A 17,780-nucleotide genomic window follows, 5' to 3' on the forward strand; every position below is an offset into this window, starting at 1 on the left:
ATATCTTTCTCCCCCTCCCCAAGTGACGGGGCTGATTTTAGATTTAAACCAAATCGATCGAGATTGGTTGGGTGGTTCAAAAGTTATTAGGTTTTATTAGGTTTTTTTTTTTATTTATACGTCCCCTTCCCCTAGGACCTACCGTTAAAGTGAAATTGCAAATATGTTTTCAGATCCGAACTTCATGTATCTTGAAAATTTGACTGAGATCGGTCGGATAGTTCAAGAGTTATTAAGAGTCTTCATCCCGGCGAAATTAAAATACCGCTAATTTTACAGTAATTATGTGATATCTTCAAATAGATAAAAGATAATTGAAATATGGAACAAGAGCGCCCTAGACAATATTATTTCGCGTGAGGTACCGTTATCACAAGTCACCTAGTGGCTTTCCGTTTTTAGCTGTTTAGAAACGCGAAAATAAATGCCGATTTTCAAATGGCTCGAAATCGAGAGCAGATAAGTGAATCGTGATAACGTTTTCTCATGTAAAATAATATTGTCTAGGGTGCTCTTGTTCCACATTTCGATTATCTTTTTTATCTATTTGAAAATATCACATAATTACTGTAAAATTAGCGGTATTTTAATTTCGCCGGGATGAAGACTCAAAAATAGTCACTTTCAGTGTTACATAAATTGATTTTTATATATCTCCCCCTCCTTCTCCTCCCCTACGTTGCTTCATCAAATTTAAATCACAAAAACGACCCCAGACCTGATCCTCATCTATGTTGAAAATTTGTTCAGGATCGGTCGAGTGGTTCAGGAGATTTAAAGTCACAAACATAGTGATTTTCAATTTTATATACATAGATTAATTTTAATTCTTTTAAAAAATACTAGGTGAAAAAATGTAGAGAACAACCGGGAGTGAGTGATAGAGAGAATACACATTCTTCAATGAAATCTTTACACACATTTCTTGGTAATTCCTTCATCTTATTATAAAATATAATGAGTGGAACTGAAAAACGAAATGAAAAAAGTTTTACGTTTCATGAGTATGTCGGCTAGGCTAAAGAAGACGGCGATGATGAGAAATGAATGAAATTATGTAATGAAAAAAGTGGGAGGAAACGGGAGAATCCTGAGAAAATCTACGCATACGGTGTTTGTCCACCACAAAGCCCACTTGGCGCGAGCTGGGATCGAACCAAGGACCCCATACACCAGTGGTGAGCAAACTGCCACTAAGTTACCGCGGACCAATGTGAGTGAAATTGAATTACTGTAATCGTAGTAAGCGGAATGATGCAAAATACACATACATTTAGAAAAAGCCGATGTGAGAAAGGATAAAAAACACGCAAATTCCACTGAAAGTTTGGACATTCTTTGTGAGTTAATATAGACGTTTAAGAGCTAGCAATTGAAAGTGAGATTGACAACTCAATGATAAACAACAGAAAAGATATTTTTTTCAAGGCTAGGCTAAAGGAGATGGTGGTAATGATAATGAATGAAATTGCAGAATAAAGAAAGTGAAAGGAAGCAGAAAAACAGGGACGTACGCAGGGGGTGGGTCCTGGAGGTCCTGACGATCCCCCCCCCCGAAATTTCGACTTTTGTGTAAATGTGGCCTAATTTTAGGTGCAATTTTAGAAATTTTAATATAAAATACCCTCATATTGAGTTTGGACAGTAGTCATATTGGGAAATGTAACCAATACAAGGGGTGGTAAACACAATAGAAACCTATTGTATTCGTAATAGTGGAGCACCAGCGGGGCGTCCGGAGACAATGGGTAGAGAGTATAGTTGTATAGAAATACACTATTGTTTAAATGACATATGATGACAGGTATTGGTTGTTGTACTATTGTATGTATAGTAGCGACATAAAAGAGAATAATAAAAGAGAAACCTTGGAAAATCGAAGAACAATGCTAGCTTGTTATAAAGAATAATAAAAGAGAAACCTCGCAGGTGTATGTTTTAAAATAATAAAAGAGAATACTTTGCAGGTGTATGTAAAGAGAAACCTTGCAGCTGCATGCGTTAAAGAATAATAATTTAGGTGATTGCTATAAAAGAATTTTTAACCCGGCGGCGGAAACGCGGACGCGGCGCGGGAAGGCGCGGGGGCGCGAACGGAAAATACCCGCGTGCGCGGGCGCGAGCGCGTGACGTCATTTGAAATTTTTATTTAAATACTGTTTTTAAAAAATAGGCATGTATAGTTTTGTTAGCGATGGAGAACCGTCAGTTTGTAGAAGACATTGATGTGAAGCATAAGTTAGACGCTGAGAATGAATATCCAGATTCTCCAGATTGTACATTTGATGAAAATGAATTAGAAAAATATGAAAACGACAATATAAAAGTTTATGCAAGTGATAGTGATGCGGGAATAGATAATGAAGTGTATGAATTTTCGCAAGATAATTCACATTTTAAAGCGGAATCAAATGACGAAGTGGTATCAAATGTGGATACGCCGCCATGTTCACCTGATTTATCAGAATTAAGTTGGAACTGTGAATGTGGTGTTAACTATGTGGATGTGAACTGTGTAAGAGACTGCATTGCGAAATGGAAACCAAATGATTATTTAATATGCTATGCATGTTATTGGCACGATACATGTGAATGGTCTCATGAATGTTTTTATTGTAATGAAGACGTTTTAGACATTCGTGTTTGGTCTGTGTTAGTGAATCCTCGTGTACAGGAGGAATTATTTGACATTTATGCAGAAACACATACAGTTATTACACCATTAACAAGAGATTATTTTAATATTACATTTGGTGAACTATCAGTGGATGTGAATGTGCGAAAAGAACTTTTAAGTATTTTCCTTGAAAAAGACAGATCGAACGACTATAGTGAAGTGTGTTAAGAAAACGTACTGCACATAATGTATTTCGAAAATAATTTTTGTGTATTATGTAATGAAGAACATATTAGTGAAGTTTGTGTTTTAAAAACTATAAGTGCATACTTACGTTTTAATAATAATATTTCTTGTGAACAATGCTTGCTGCATCTTGAACATCAATGTTTATTTCACGATGATATTGGAACTTTTGCTGTAGGATATTTATCGAACGACATAACTCTTATTGATTTATTTGAAGTGTTTGAAGAACACCATAGTGAAATTTCAAGTATAAACTTTATACGCAAAGTGCGTGATTGTTTAAAGAACACTGAATTTGTTGGACAAATTATACCATTTTTCTTAGATCGTAAACATAAAATTTCACCATGTGTTAATGAATACATTATTGACATACAAGGTTTTAAGATTTCAAATAATGAATTTATTATACGTGAATTTTGTTTAACTGCGTGTGATGATACAGTAAATTTGCATTGTTTAATAAAATCACCAGTAGAATACAATATACTTCCATTAGGTTGTCAAAAACAAATTGAATGGTTAACATTAAACTTACATGGATTAACTTGGAATGATAAATGCGGTTATACTGTATCACACATACGTAACCTTATATATCAACTTTGTAAACAAGATGCAACCTTTTATTGTAAAGGTGCAGAAAAAACACTTTGGATTAAAAGTATTTTTGCACTAGCTAATGTTATTGATTTGGAAAGTAAACAGTGTCCACCATTAAACACAATGCAAGCAAACGTATTTAATGATTATTGTGCTTTTCATGAACAAAATATTAAACTTGATAAAAAATCAGGATGTGCATTTCGTAATGCACAACAATTATGTTATTGGTGGAAGTTTCAACGTACTATAACATTAACTAACGCATTTGCAAAGTTGTAAAAAGGATATATGATATGTTCTTGTAAATAAAAATACAAGATTTTAAATTGTAAATAAAAAAAAATTTATTAAACTAATTTACTTGTTTTTCTTTTTCATTATATTGGATACATGATTGAATACAATTTTATCATTTTGTTTAAGATTATTTGTTTTGAACAAATTTAAACATTCGTTAAAGCTTTTCTTTCGTACAATATGATGCAGAAAGTACAACACAAATTGTCCACACAAGATTGAATTATCATCTTGATATGCGGAACTATTTGTAAAATATATTTTACAATTTTTATTTAAAAAAGTTTTTATTTCTTTTGGAAATGGTAATGCTAGGCTATCGAAATAGTATCCTCTTTGATTTTCATCAATGAATACACACACCCAATGTGTTCCACTTGAAGATGAATTGCTTAAATTTATAATAAGTCCAGCCGGTGGTTGCACAGTTTTTGGTATTCTATCAATAGGATAAATGCCATGTACATTTGCACCAGTAACGTTATCACGAAGTAACACTTTTATTAAATCATCCGTGTACATAACTTTTGTTTTTTAAATTCACATCACTTCACTTCACTTTACATCACTTTATACGCGTATATGTTGGAAGACCTAGTGGAGTATATGGAATATTTTCATAAAACGAAATAACATGTTGAAAATATTCATGACAGAGTTTTTTATAACTTTTCCAATAACGATGAATGGTGCTAACGCATAAAAAATACTTTTGACAAACTTCATAGTATGATACCTTGTAACTCTTTGAATAATCAAGCAAAAATATTACAATATACAATGTTTAACACACTTTGTACCAGTAGGACACATGTAATTCATATACTTAGAAGTGAACAGTTATACTTCTTTTATTAAAATGATACTTTTAAAAAGTATTATCAGTATATATATTTCTATCTTTATCAATTTGAATTAAAGAATCAAACTGAGCGTAAACAATACATGTTATAGGCTCAGTTAAATTTTCAGAAAAGGAAACTTTAACATTTACAGGCGCATCACGCACAAGGTCCCAAGTACAATCATCTAATGTTGCTGTAGGTGATAGAATAAATGCATAAAGAGTATAGCCGTGTGGATATTCTTCAGGAGTAATAGTATGTGCATCATCTTTATAATATAAACCAGTACCGGAAAACAGAGAATGGTAACTTAGAAGGTACAAATTGTTTTTAAAATCGGGGGTGAGGGGACTGGGAGGAAAAGATTTTGATCCAACTTGTAGTTGCAGTTTGTTAACGTTAAAGTGTTGAAAATGAAATGGATTTAGTTCAGATTTTCCATTAAATGCCGAATTGGAAACAAACCCGATAACAACACCTTTAGGTACGTTACCCAGAAAAATATTATCAAGATTGTATGAATTAACGTTTGCAGGAATAGTATACGATCTTGTTTGTACTCTTGTAAGGGGATATTTTGCTGTTTCATGATTGATATTAGTATTGATTTCCATTGCCAAATGAGGTGCAACATCAATGCGACGTATATGTAGAGTAACATCTTCAAGTTTTACTTTATAAGAAGTATTTGCAGGAGATAATAAACAAAAAGCATCTTTACTACGATGTAATTTTATACGAAGACCTACTTTATTTACAAGTGCTCTTGGTAATCCAGCAATATCTGTATACAGACGACCATACATTTCAAACGATTTACTATTTTTAATATAATTAGCACGTTGTTGAAAACCTACATTAGCATTACCTATGGTATCAAATTGTTTAGCAGTATCTTTATACCACATACCTAATTTCAAATGTGTATCAGAAGCATCACGGGAATAATTTAATAATGTTTCAAGGTACGCACGATAAGGATAAAATCCTGATGAAGAAGTAATTAATTTATCATTTAATGAAATGTCAATTTGACTAAATAATGAATGTAGGAAATTATTTGTTGGTGCTACAACATCAGTGTCAGCTAATGGTGTATCATCAGGTTTTGTAATTTTACAACGTACGTAAAGATAAAGATATGCAGTATGAATAAATTCTCCTGTTTCACCGGGAATAAAAAATTCAATAGGTCCATCAGAACTTAATGTTGAAATTGGACGGTATTCAGCATTAAAGCAAGATTCAATTGCAGTTTGTGTCATTGGAGTACTAAATAAATCGAAATCATTGGTACAACATTCCACACTGTTTGAATTAAGTAGTGCCATTATGAAAATATATCTGTAACACGACTTATTTTTCTTTTTACTTTTCTTTTGCTTTTGCTTTTGCTTTTGTTTGTATGCTTACGTTTAGTTGGAGGTCCAAACCGAACAATTGCCGGAGCTTTACGCTTGCGTGGCCGTCTCTTACCACTTCCAGTTAATAACTGACCAACTTTGTTAACAGCTTTTGTCTTTAATGTTTCACCAGCTTCTTTTACACGCGCACGAACAGATTGTTTAAATGGTTTATCTTCTAATACATCACCCGCTACTTGTATTCCCGTTTGTAATGCTTGTCGACCTAAAGTTTTTGCACCCTGTTTAAGAAATGGTAATGCAAAACGAAATAATCCTTGGAAGAAACTACCTATACCATGTCCCCGTTGATATACAGGTCCTGAAAAGTATGGGATACCATGTCCGTAATGCCGTCTAAATTTCATGTTTAAAATATAATTAATTAATTACTTTTTATTAGGAGAGCGCTTAAAATGAAGTGTAACACTTAGTGTCCCAGAACGAAATGGCAAATTTCGTCCTGCATGGTCTTTTAATAGTATTTCAATACTGTTAAATGAAAACTTTGCAAGTGGTAGATAATGAATATCTTGAAATGTTAATGTTTTTACTTTACCGTATTTTACATTTGATGTTGTTGCAATACGTAATAAAGGTGCTTTTGTATCACCTAAAAACTGATATTGTATGATATCAGTATAAATAAAAATTTGATGAGGATATCCAATATCAACATACGGTTGTTTAAATCCACGTTTATACAAAACAAGATCTTTATGTTGACGAAGTCCTAATTGCATTGCTAATGTTGCTGATAATAAGGCATATTCAACACGATCACTACAATCTACTTGTACAATATTTGATAAAGAAAATTTTATATCTTTTGATATTTTATTTAATTCATCAATAATATGATGTGCAGAGTGATAATATCCACTTACAATTTTACCTTTTTGTGCTTCTTCATTTTTTATTTTATACCACATAACATTTTCTCCATCGTTAACATTATAACATGTTAAAGGAACATGTAATTCACTTAATCCTACATGCCAATCGGTTTCTGATAATTGAATATTATTTTTTAGTTGATTAATAAAATGTGTTGGACTATTTGTAGGATATACATCAGTACTTGCGTTTGATACAAGTGTAATGTAAAAACTATCATCAATACTTTCAGAAATCATTTTCGTTTAAAGTGAAGTGTTAAGTTTGAAGTTCCAAATTGAAATGGCAATTTTAAACCGTGCTCATCTTTTAAGTTTACTTCAATCGTGTTAAAATAAGATTTTACAACTTTAACATATTGTGGTGTGTGAAATAGAAAACATTTTACATCTCCGTGCTCAATATTATAAGCACTAACTTTACGAAGTACTGGTCCAATATTTTCTTGTTGTTTTACAATATCAACACAAACATTAAAAACGTTTGGTATATTATATTCTAAATTGCATGGAAATTTTGCACGTGTTACGCTTGGAATATCTTCATTAACTGGTTTTACAAAAACAGCATCTGTAAACTCTGTTGTATTTTCATTTATAAATCCCAGTAAATGTTGCAATCCGCGTGTCATTCCAATAACACAAAAATCTTTTAATTTTAAAGAATGTCTAATTCCAACTTGATTTTTATTTTTATAATATTTTAACATGCGTAATTCTTCAGGAATCATTTCTAAAATGGATGTAATAGAAGTATAGTATCCTGGTGTAATATCAACATGTACAATTTCAAGTTCATCATTAACGATGGTTTCAATTACAATTTTTTCATTTTTACCTACATTATAAAAACTAAAAGGAACATTAAGTTGTGTTAATGCAACATACCATTCTCCTTCACTTAAGTGAATAGGTTGTGCTAACTTTACTATAAATGAAGAAGTTGTATTATCAGTAAAAATTTCACTACTAGCATTTGAAGGAAGAGTAACATAGAAATCATGTTCTATCATTGAACTCATTTTGAAGACTGAACAGAATTTGTTTTAATCCATGAATTCATACTTGATGGATATCCCAACCACTTTACATACATCATATCTTTTTTTCGTTTTAGTACTTTTTCAATTAAAAATGTTTTGTTTGAATTTACATTTACTTTTTGTAATTCTTCTGTGTAAAATATTCCTTTAATTTCCTCATCATTCCAATCTTTTAATTTATATGTAATAGGATTTGTCGGAATACATTTATCAATAATAAAAATTTCTTGTGACCATTTTGGTAAATATCCCTTTTCTAATTTATGTTTATATTTACTAACACGCACATAATCACCAGGGTGAAATTTACATGTTAATTTGTTTTTATTCGTTTTATCACCGTACAACGTATTCAAAACTTGATCAACATTAGAGTAATTTACATTTGCCGGTGCCATTTTAATACTACTATGATACGAATGATTATAATTTTTTACAAATTGATCTAAGACATCTATATAACGGTATGTATTTTTAGCCGTAAAATAACGATATAATTTTTCTTTTAATGTCCTTATAAAGCGTTCAGCTAATGCACATTTAATTTCTGAATGTACACTATAATGATTAATTTCATATTCTTTAAATAAACGTTTTACATGTTGATTATAAAATTCTGTACCTAAATCCGTTTGTACATTAAACACGGGTAGTTTAAAATTTTTTAAAATTTTTTTGATTGCTTTTGCCATTTCAGGACCTGTTTTTGTTTTTAAGGGAACACAATACGCATACCGTGAAAAAATATCGATACAACATAATATATACTTATAATTTTTGTTATACTTTGCAATATTTTGCATATCTGCTAAATCCATTTGTAATGTTTCATTTGGTGCACTAACATAATATTGTTTACGTTCAAATACTTTACGTGCTGGTGCATGTAATGTATATGCATCTTGAGATGCTAACCAATTTTTAATTTTCTTTTTTGATAATTTTGTTTTTGTTTGTAATGTTTTAATACTTGATAAAGAAGCAGGATTTGTATAATCATAATATAATTTTGACAATTTTCCCATTTTTTATTTACATTTTATATTCTTTCCAGTTTTTAAAAATATTTGTTACTAGTGTTGGACTTTGTGATTTTTTAACTTTGCTATGTGATTTCACTATAGGAGTAGAAATAAATTCACGTGGTACATTAAGATCATCCAATAAATTTTTAAACTCGTGAATGCCTATCGGATTTCTTGAATATTTTCGTGTACGAACAACATCATTTATTAAATCAATAATATTAGAACCTGGTATTATTTTCCCTTGAATACGTACTGTTCCTGATTGATCCCAATGAATTTTATCAGAACTTGTTAACTGTTTTAATAATAGATCTGTTTTCCTTCGTTGTGTTTTTGGTACTGATTGTAAAATGTCTGATACAAAGGGTAAAATAGAATTATTTTTTTCTTCTTCTTGAGATAATAATGAAGATGATGTTTGAGGAACATCTTTTTCAATAATAGGTAATGTAATTGGATTTTGTGAAACTGATGAAGTATAATTTAAATATTGTTGTAATGCTTGCTGATACAATTTCCATTTTTCTTCAATACTAAGATTACGACGTTGTAAAATACTATTCATTTCTTCATCTAAACGCGATTGATGTGAATCTATTGATTTTATATTGGCATGCATTTGTTGCATTGCATTTTCAGGCACTAATATCATTTTACGAAATTCCGACATAGTTATCTTCCAAACAAACTACTTGCTACTGCACCAAGTAATGGTCCTAAAAGTAATGGTAAAAATGCCCCACCTTTTTGCAATAAAATTTTCTTTTTCTTATTAAGTGCTGTACGTTGTGCAGATAAAGCACGCAAGATCTTTTTATGTCTACGTAAACGTTGCTTCTGACGCGAATTCAATGGAATGTTTCCTTTTATTGTGTTTTTAGCAACTTGTGAAATAGTACGTATTAAATCACCAGATGCATGTCGTATAATTTGTTTTCGCTTTGCGCTTTTGCATTTGCACAAAGCACGGAGAGTATCAAAGTGTTGTTTCACCTTCAACATCTTGAACTAAACTAAACGTAAATGACTGAATTACTGTCTTTTACATTTGCATATACATGCAGTGTTTCATTAGGAAAAATATTTGTACGTAATCGTAATGCATCATTTGTTTTTTGAGTTAAGTCAAATAACAAATAAGTGTGAGGTTCACGTGTTACATCTTCGAACACATTCACAACTTGTTTACTATATCGTGGCATAATTTGTCTTGCTAAATATTGTATTTGTAATTTATCACGAGGATTTTTAAATACTATAATATAATGTGCATTTAAACTTATATCACGAGCATGTTTTCCTTTTGGAAATAAATTTTGAACAATAAATATTACTGTTAATTTTTTATGATGTGCATATTTTGTAAATAAGTTTGCAACATCACCATTGGTTTCAGACATTAAGTCATCTAATATTAATAATGAATTTTCTTCTATTTCAAAATTATTCATATCTGGAATACCTTCTATAAATCGAATTTTTGAACTTGCATCTAAATTTGGTATGACTGCACCATAACACCAAACAATTTCATTAAATTTCATAGTAAACATTTGATCACGTTCATTTAATAATCGATTTACAAAACATGTTTTACCTGCACGTGAAGGACCAGCAATTAAAATGGTTGATGGATGTTGAAACTTTAACATCTTGTATTAAACTGAATGCATACAATAGATACTTTACTTTATATACACTCATTCACACACTCACTCACACAATTAACAACATAAATTAAAAATAAATTAAGAATAAGTTAAACAATAAATATTAAAGCTTGAAATGACTAAAATATGAATGAATGACTAGAATAACTGAATGACTAGAATGAAATGTGTACTTTGGTTTACAATTTATAAGTTTGCACAGCAAACGATGGAATAAATAAATAAATAAATAAATAGTCATACTCTACTAATGATCTGTTAAAAAATAAATAAATAAATAAATAAAAACAATCACTTATAAGCCAAGCTAAAATTATTATGATACATATCCATGAGGTAAACTTTTTGTCTTTGGTATTGGTTCGTCAGTTTGTATATCGTCAATACGTTTACGTTTTTTGTTTACCTCTTGGTGTGTTTTTGTCTCTTTACGCGAAAAGATAGTGAAGCCCTGTTTTCGCACAATGCTATTTGGATTTTCTATAATTGTACAATTAATATTTTCTGTCACTAATCCATAGAAACTCTCAAAGTTTATTCTTTGAGAGGTCCTATCATTTAGTGTAATTCCCCGAATTTTGAAAATATTTCGAAACTCCCCTGCGGCATTTTTAAGCCGCATACTATAATTTTTTGGCCCTAATCCTATAAACGTTACAAACTCCCACCCTTCTTCAATTTCATCAGTAAGATCACCCAAATAGCTTCCAAGCTTCAACGGAGGTTCCCTATCTTTTTTACACGTAAACATAATACTGTCTGTGTCACAATAAATTACGTCTTCAGGTCCTACAGTCACAAGTAAATCATATAATTGTAGCCTGGCCCATGAAGTAATAAAACCGGCAAGGACGACATTGGAAAATTCCAGAGGTACATTTTCGGTTTCCAAGTCTTTATATGTTAGAATAAGATGTTCATCACCAACTGGAATAACACTATGAACCTCATATCTCGGTGTAGCAAGGTACCTATGGAACTCTGTCCCACTATCAATAATCACACACTGTGTCATATCTGTACGTTGTCCCCATTTTCCGTATAAGGAATTGAGGTACAACTTCGCGCATTGTCTAAGTCCAGGGTTCGTCCTAATATTATCTTTATTTAACTTTATGCCTTCGTGAGCATAGTAATCGTCAATATACTTATCTTTGTCTTCTTCAGTTTTACACCAAGCAGGATAGCCTGAAGCTTCCTGCTTCATCTGAAGAAACGTATTCACATAGTCCCGGAATAAACTAGGTGAATTCCGATCTTCAGAACCCATGAGTTCAAATTCCCATATTTCATAAATTTTGACGATTTTATATCCGTTTTCAAGAGCACGGTGAAGCTCTGGTGTACAAAAAGTTCCAGTTAATGCGCGTTCAGTATCACTATGTGTGCAATTATCAATAGTTTCTCCTTCCATACATAGCCTACAAAGTCCAAATATTAATCGGCTTTGCGCTACATACGGTAAGATGGGAAAAAAGAGTTGTTTAGGAGCCAATACAGTACATTTTACAATCCCATGAATTTTTCCCACATCTGGGAAAACCGGCCCCTTATGCACCTTAGGTGCCCCCACCGGAAGAGGTTTCCTTGCCATTACGTAGGGGTATAACGATGTAATATCATAATAAAAAATGGATTCATCGTCCGCACAATTCACATATGAACGAAATACTTCAGTACGACCTCCGTTGTAGCAACTCTTAGGAATAAGAAAGTCGGCAGTAGTATCACATTGTTCTTTAAGGAACTTTTGTAAATCTACATCTGTGCGTACTTTATTATCCCAAGAGCACTCCCATATTTCATACAAATTCATTTTTAGAATTTCTGTGAAATATTTTCGCCGGATTTCCGTATGTTCGTACCTTTTTTCAAATGTGTTGTACGGACCATGTGCATTATCTATTATGGCATTACGGTTATTTGGAAAACACGTTTTACAGGCATGCCAGTAACATCCCATAAATTCAAACACGGCATTAAGCTCTGCATTGTATCCGTCAACATTATACCTTCCAAAAGATTGTTCTCCGTTTCGTCCAGCATGCTGGATTTCTATACCCATTTGGTGTTCCATATACTTTAGCCATTTCATTGCTTTCTCACTGGTTTTTGTTTTATAATGGTACCCCAAAGGTGGTATAACAGAAATACTTTCTTCTGGAAGATATGATGTACGATATGTTTGCATGGCTAAACTTGCAATCGTAGACGATACTAGAAAACATTGTAATCCACCCGTTTTCTCTTCTATGATATTACTAAATTTAATAACAGCTTCTGTGAGAATTCTCACATCATTTTCACAATACTCCAGCATTTCCTTTTGCAAATTAAATTGCTCTCCCAATTGCACCCGTTCTTGGTGCCATCCCTCCAACCGCTTTCTTTCTTCACCAGTTCGCGATTCAGGATCATAGTACTCTATTCCGGGATATGGTCCTACATAATTTTGGTTCTCTACTGTGTTAAACAAGTATGGGAAATCTCCCTTCTTTAAATTTTCTGAAAGGCCTAACGTTTTAGGTAATTTTGATAATTTTACACCAACAAACAAATAACTATCTCTAAAAATAATTTTATTATGAATAGAAATACTAAAAATCTTTTGACCCTGAATTAAAGTTTTTGGAATGATATGCTGGGACTCAATGAGAGATCTCAAACAGAAAATGCTATCAAAACGACTACCATTATGACTTATGACACAAACTTTACTAAATTGCGGTCTATCTAATAAAATATGTGTAATAAATTCATCAATGGTTTTAAAAGAAAACGAGCGGTTACCGTTTTCATCACCACATGTACTGCAGGCTTCATCAATGCCGTTATTCATACATTTATGGCATACATGTCTAGCACATACCAAGCAAACAACGTGTTCCCGCTCCCCACGCTCATTTTCCGGTTTGAGCATGGTTTCTACGTCAAAAACAATATAAAGAAACCTCTTGATATGAGTAGGTTTTACTTTCTTCACATAACATGAGTGACCTTCCTGTACATGTTCACGACACGTACTGCAAAAGTATTCACCACATGTATGATCAGATTTACGTCTTCTTAAATCATAGAGTGCATTACAGTTGATGCAAACTTTCACATATTCACACACATTCTTGCCAATTTTATTACCTTTTAAGTGATTGTCGAAACATTCACCCCTAGTAAAATATCTATTGCATGCATTGCATTTCATTTTATACATCGTAACATCAAGTTTATGCATATGTTCGCAAGATGAACACATTAACTCACACTTATGATAACGATTCAAACCATTAAAACCATTTAAACAATGTAAACAATACTTTTCTTTTCTTAAAAATGACGTTATAGTACGAATAGGACGGAAATGTCCAATACTTCCCCTTTCATTGTAATAAATATAAATGGGTTTTGCATCTTGTAACTCTGGTCTTTGTACTTCTGTTTCCGGGTAACGTACTCTAAATTCACGTTTGCTTTCGGGTACTTTTTCATAAATAATAATTTGATAGTTTGGAGTTAAATGTTTCTGAAACAATTCTACGTCATTCAAATCGCAACCATCTTTAACGCTAACACCTGCCTCAGTACAAAGCTTAATAGCTCTACCTTTTAATGTATCTCGAGTTGGATCTGTTAAATGAGTCAAATTTCCACGTGTTTCGGTATGCTTTGCTATACCCCAAGCAATACTTTTAGGTAAACAAAGTTTGTCATTATCGGTTCCCGGAAGCTCAACCAAATGTTGTACTAAAAATTCATTTAACGGCAAATATTTGCTTAGTGTGGAATTATTATCTCGTGTTCTTCCAGCACCAAACATGGAATTTACTATATGAAATCGAAACAGGATATGATTACCTAAAAGGAAGTCTTCATTACTATTTAACACTCTAGTAATGGAAGCTAAAACGGACTTAGCAGAAATGTCTTTGCGGCGTCTCCATGGAACATACACTGCTTTCTTATCCTTACTATTGGAGGAATCAATGTACATTCCAACAAAATCGTTAGGTCTCGCATTGTTCAATACATTATCCAATGCGAAGTTCATTAGGTTTTCAATATAGGCCGCAGGATTTCTAATTTCTTCATTTCCCATTGGCCTTACCGCAATTTCATGTCCCACCAAGTTAAACTTAGTGAAACTTTTTCTGCTTTCACGTACTACTTCGAAATTACCTTCCCCTGTATTTTGAACATCTGTGTGTCCGCTACGTTCACTTGGAGGAACGTAACCGGAAGTACTTGGTTGTGGAGAGCCCATTCCGTAACCACGAGTATCCCGTGAACATTGTACACTTGATACCTCTACTTCATTATTTACAACATCCACAGGATTTTGTCCGTTTTCACATAACTCGTTTAATAAAGCCTCCACATAATCAGATGTTCCAAACTCATCGGAATTTACTAAAACTGCGGAATTTTGATTTGTTTGTGTACCATCTGATGCTTCATTTTGTATTTGTTCATTAATAATTTCATCAATTAAATTAAAATCTTCTTCTTGAAGTATGTTTTCCAAGGGTTGACTTTCTTGGTGGACCGAGGTTACGGAATTTTCAACAGATGGCAACACATTATTATGAACCGAAATAAAACGCGATCCATAATTACAAAATTCGGCTACCTCTGCTGCATTTATCCTATCACTTTGTGCGCAATTAAAATAATTAAAATGAATGAATTTATCATGTGCCCACTGGTACATGATTTGCTCACGGAAAAATCCGTGTGCAAATAACTCAACAATGTCAGCACTAGACATTGCATATTGCAATATAAGTGCTTGATTATCATAATAAAAATTAAAAAGAGCTGATAACAAGGTATCATACCTTTCACTCCCACGAAATCCCTGGCGTTGCTTATCCATAATTCTCCACCAGGTCTCCAACACGCGTTCCTTAGTGTGCAGGCCTTCTATAACTCCAGCCAAATAAATTTCGTCAATTTCGTTAAACTCGTTTACGTATGATGCACCCAGAAATTCCATCTGTAAAATATAAAAACAAAAATTAGTATACATTAAAATAAATACAACAATATATAAAAATATAGTGTTATTCAGTTAACAATATTATTTAGTTTTCTTCTAAGAAGCTCTACTTATTTTTTTCTGTTGATCATCATTAAAATTATGCAAGAACTTCGTTGTTAAAATAGAGTGTAAACATTTTTAAAATTCTGCAAGAACTTTGTTCATAAAATAAAGTGTAAATCTATTAAAAACACGTTTTGTGTAATGATAAAACAAATTTAGTTTGTTTTAAATAAAATATTATAAATATTTATCAGTTTACAATTTTTAAAAATAATACTTTATATACGAATATTTAATCAAAGTATAAAAACATAATCATTCAAATATGTATAGTATGTAAATATACTTACGATGATCTTCTAAGTAAATCTGCTATGTCTTGTAAACTTGATAAAAATCAGGATTTCTTCCTTCCTTTCTTCTTTTGTTTTTTCTTCTTTTGTTGTTTTGAATTTCAACAACTGCAACAATACAGTTAATATTAATACTCTTTTGTAAATATAATATTTTAATATTTCTTTTATTATATGGTTGTATAAATTTATTCAGTAAGTAAATGTTGTGTTTAAGGTACGGTTACCAACATTCATATGATAATATTTCCTTTGCAACGGGGGTATATATACACAATGCCTAACAAAAAAAATAAAACCAGTTTAAACCGGATTAAACACCTGTAGCAAAGCAAACAAAAGAAATTCCTAGCATTACTAACAAAGGAATTTTTAAAACCAGTAACATAAGGTACAAATTACATCATATTGTGCAATATTGTTACTGTTACTAAATTTAAAATATGTTAAAGTACCTGTGTACGAGATTACAAAACGAAATGCGTTTGGGTACAAGACTACAAAACGTAATGTTTTTGGGTGCGAGACTACAAAACAAAATGCGTTTGGGTACGAGACTACAAATTGTGTTGTAGCCTATACAGGTAATAGTGTTATACTTCGTGTTAATATTATAATTATTATTTTTGACGGTAATTAAATTATATTTCATGCAAAGTATACGTATACTACACATGTATGGTAAATCATATTACATTTTTATGTTTATGTTTGATTAAGTTTGTGTAATACATGTACACAAATTGTAAATAAACTCTTAGGATTATGTTCGGCAATGTTCGGGAAACTTCGGTTAAGTTCGTGTTAACTTGTTTAAATTTTTAATTATTAGTGTTTTAAAAATAATGTATACTAGATTAATGCACATTAAAATCCATCCGCCATGTTTGTTTCTTGAAACAACGCCACCTGTACCATAACATTCACATTAGTGTGTATAACACTGTGCGTGTGTGTACATGTGCCATAACAAGTTACCGAGTGTTGTTTGTTTTTTTATAACCGGCAATACCCCGCGCAGTTTCCGGGCGGCAATATTTTACGCGTCCCGCGTCGCGAAAACCTTTTTCCGGGCGCAAATACCGCGCGGCGCGTACCGGTCGCGGTAAAAAACGCGCGGCGCGTACCGGTTGCGGTAAAAAATGCGCGGCGCGCACCGGTTGCGGTAAAAAACGCGCAAAAAAGGTATTTATTTTAGTAATATTATTCATTTTACCTATTCATATAAAAATATACCCTTTAATAAACATATTTCCAAAGTTTCAAAAAAAAATCGACGCTATATTGTTTATGTAAATTCATTAAATTTTTATTTTCAATTTACAATGTTGTAAGCTATATAGTAATGTTCATTAGGTCCTAACGATTAAGAAAATACCTTTCTTTACTTTCTACGACCAATAGTTGCCCGTAAAAACCCAAAAATGTAAAATGTACTTTTTGAACATGCCTCGTATAAAATCGAAAAAAATAAAAATTGTTCAAATGTATCATGTAGGGTGTCTTTCTATATAGATTTTGACCTGATAAATCGATTTCTGTAATTCATTTTGTTCTACGATCAACCGTTTAGGAGCTACGCCCATTTGAAATTATTTTCAAGTTACATTGTTCTAAGCTATATAGTAATGTTCCTTAGGTCCTAACAATTAAGAAAATACCTTTCTTTTGTTTCTACGACCAATAGTTGACCGTCAAAAGCGAAAAAATAAAAACCTGTACTTTTGGAACACAC

The sequence above is a fragment of the Thermobia domestica genome, chromosome 10 (genome assembly GCF_964235325.1).
Source record: "Thermobia domestica chromosome 10, izTheDome1.hap1.1, whole genome shotgun sequence".
Classification (NCBI taxonomy): Eukaryota; Metazoa; Arthropoda; class Insecta; order Zygentoma; family Lepismatidae; genus Thermobia; species Thermobia domestica.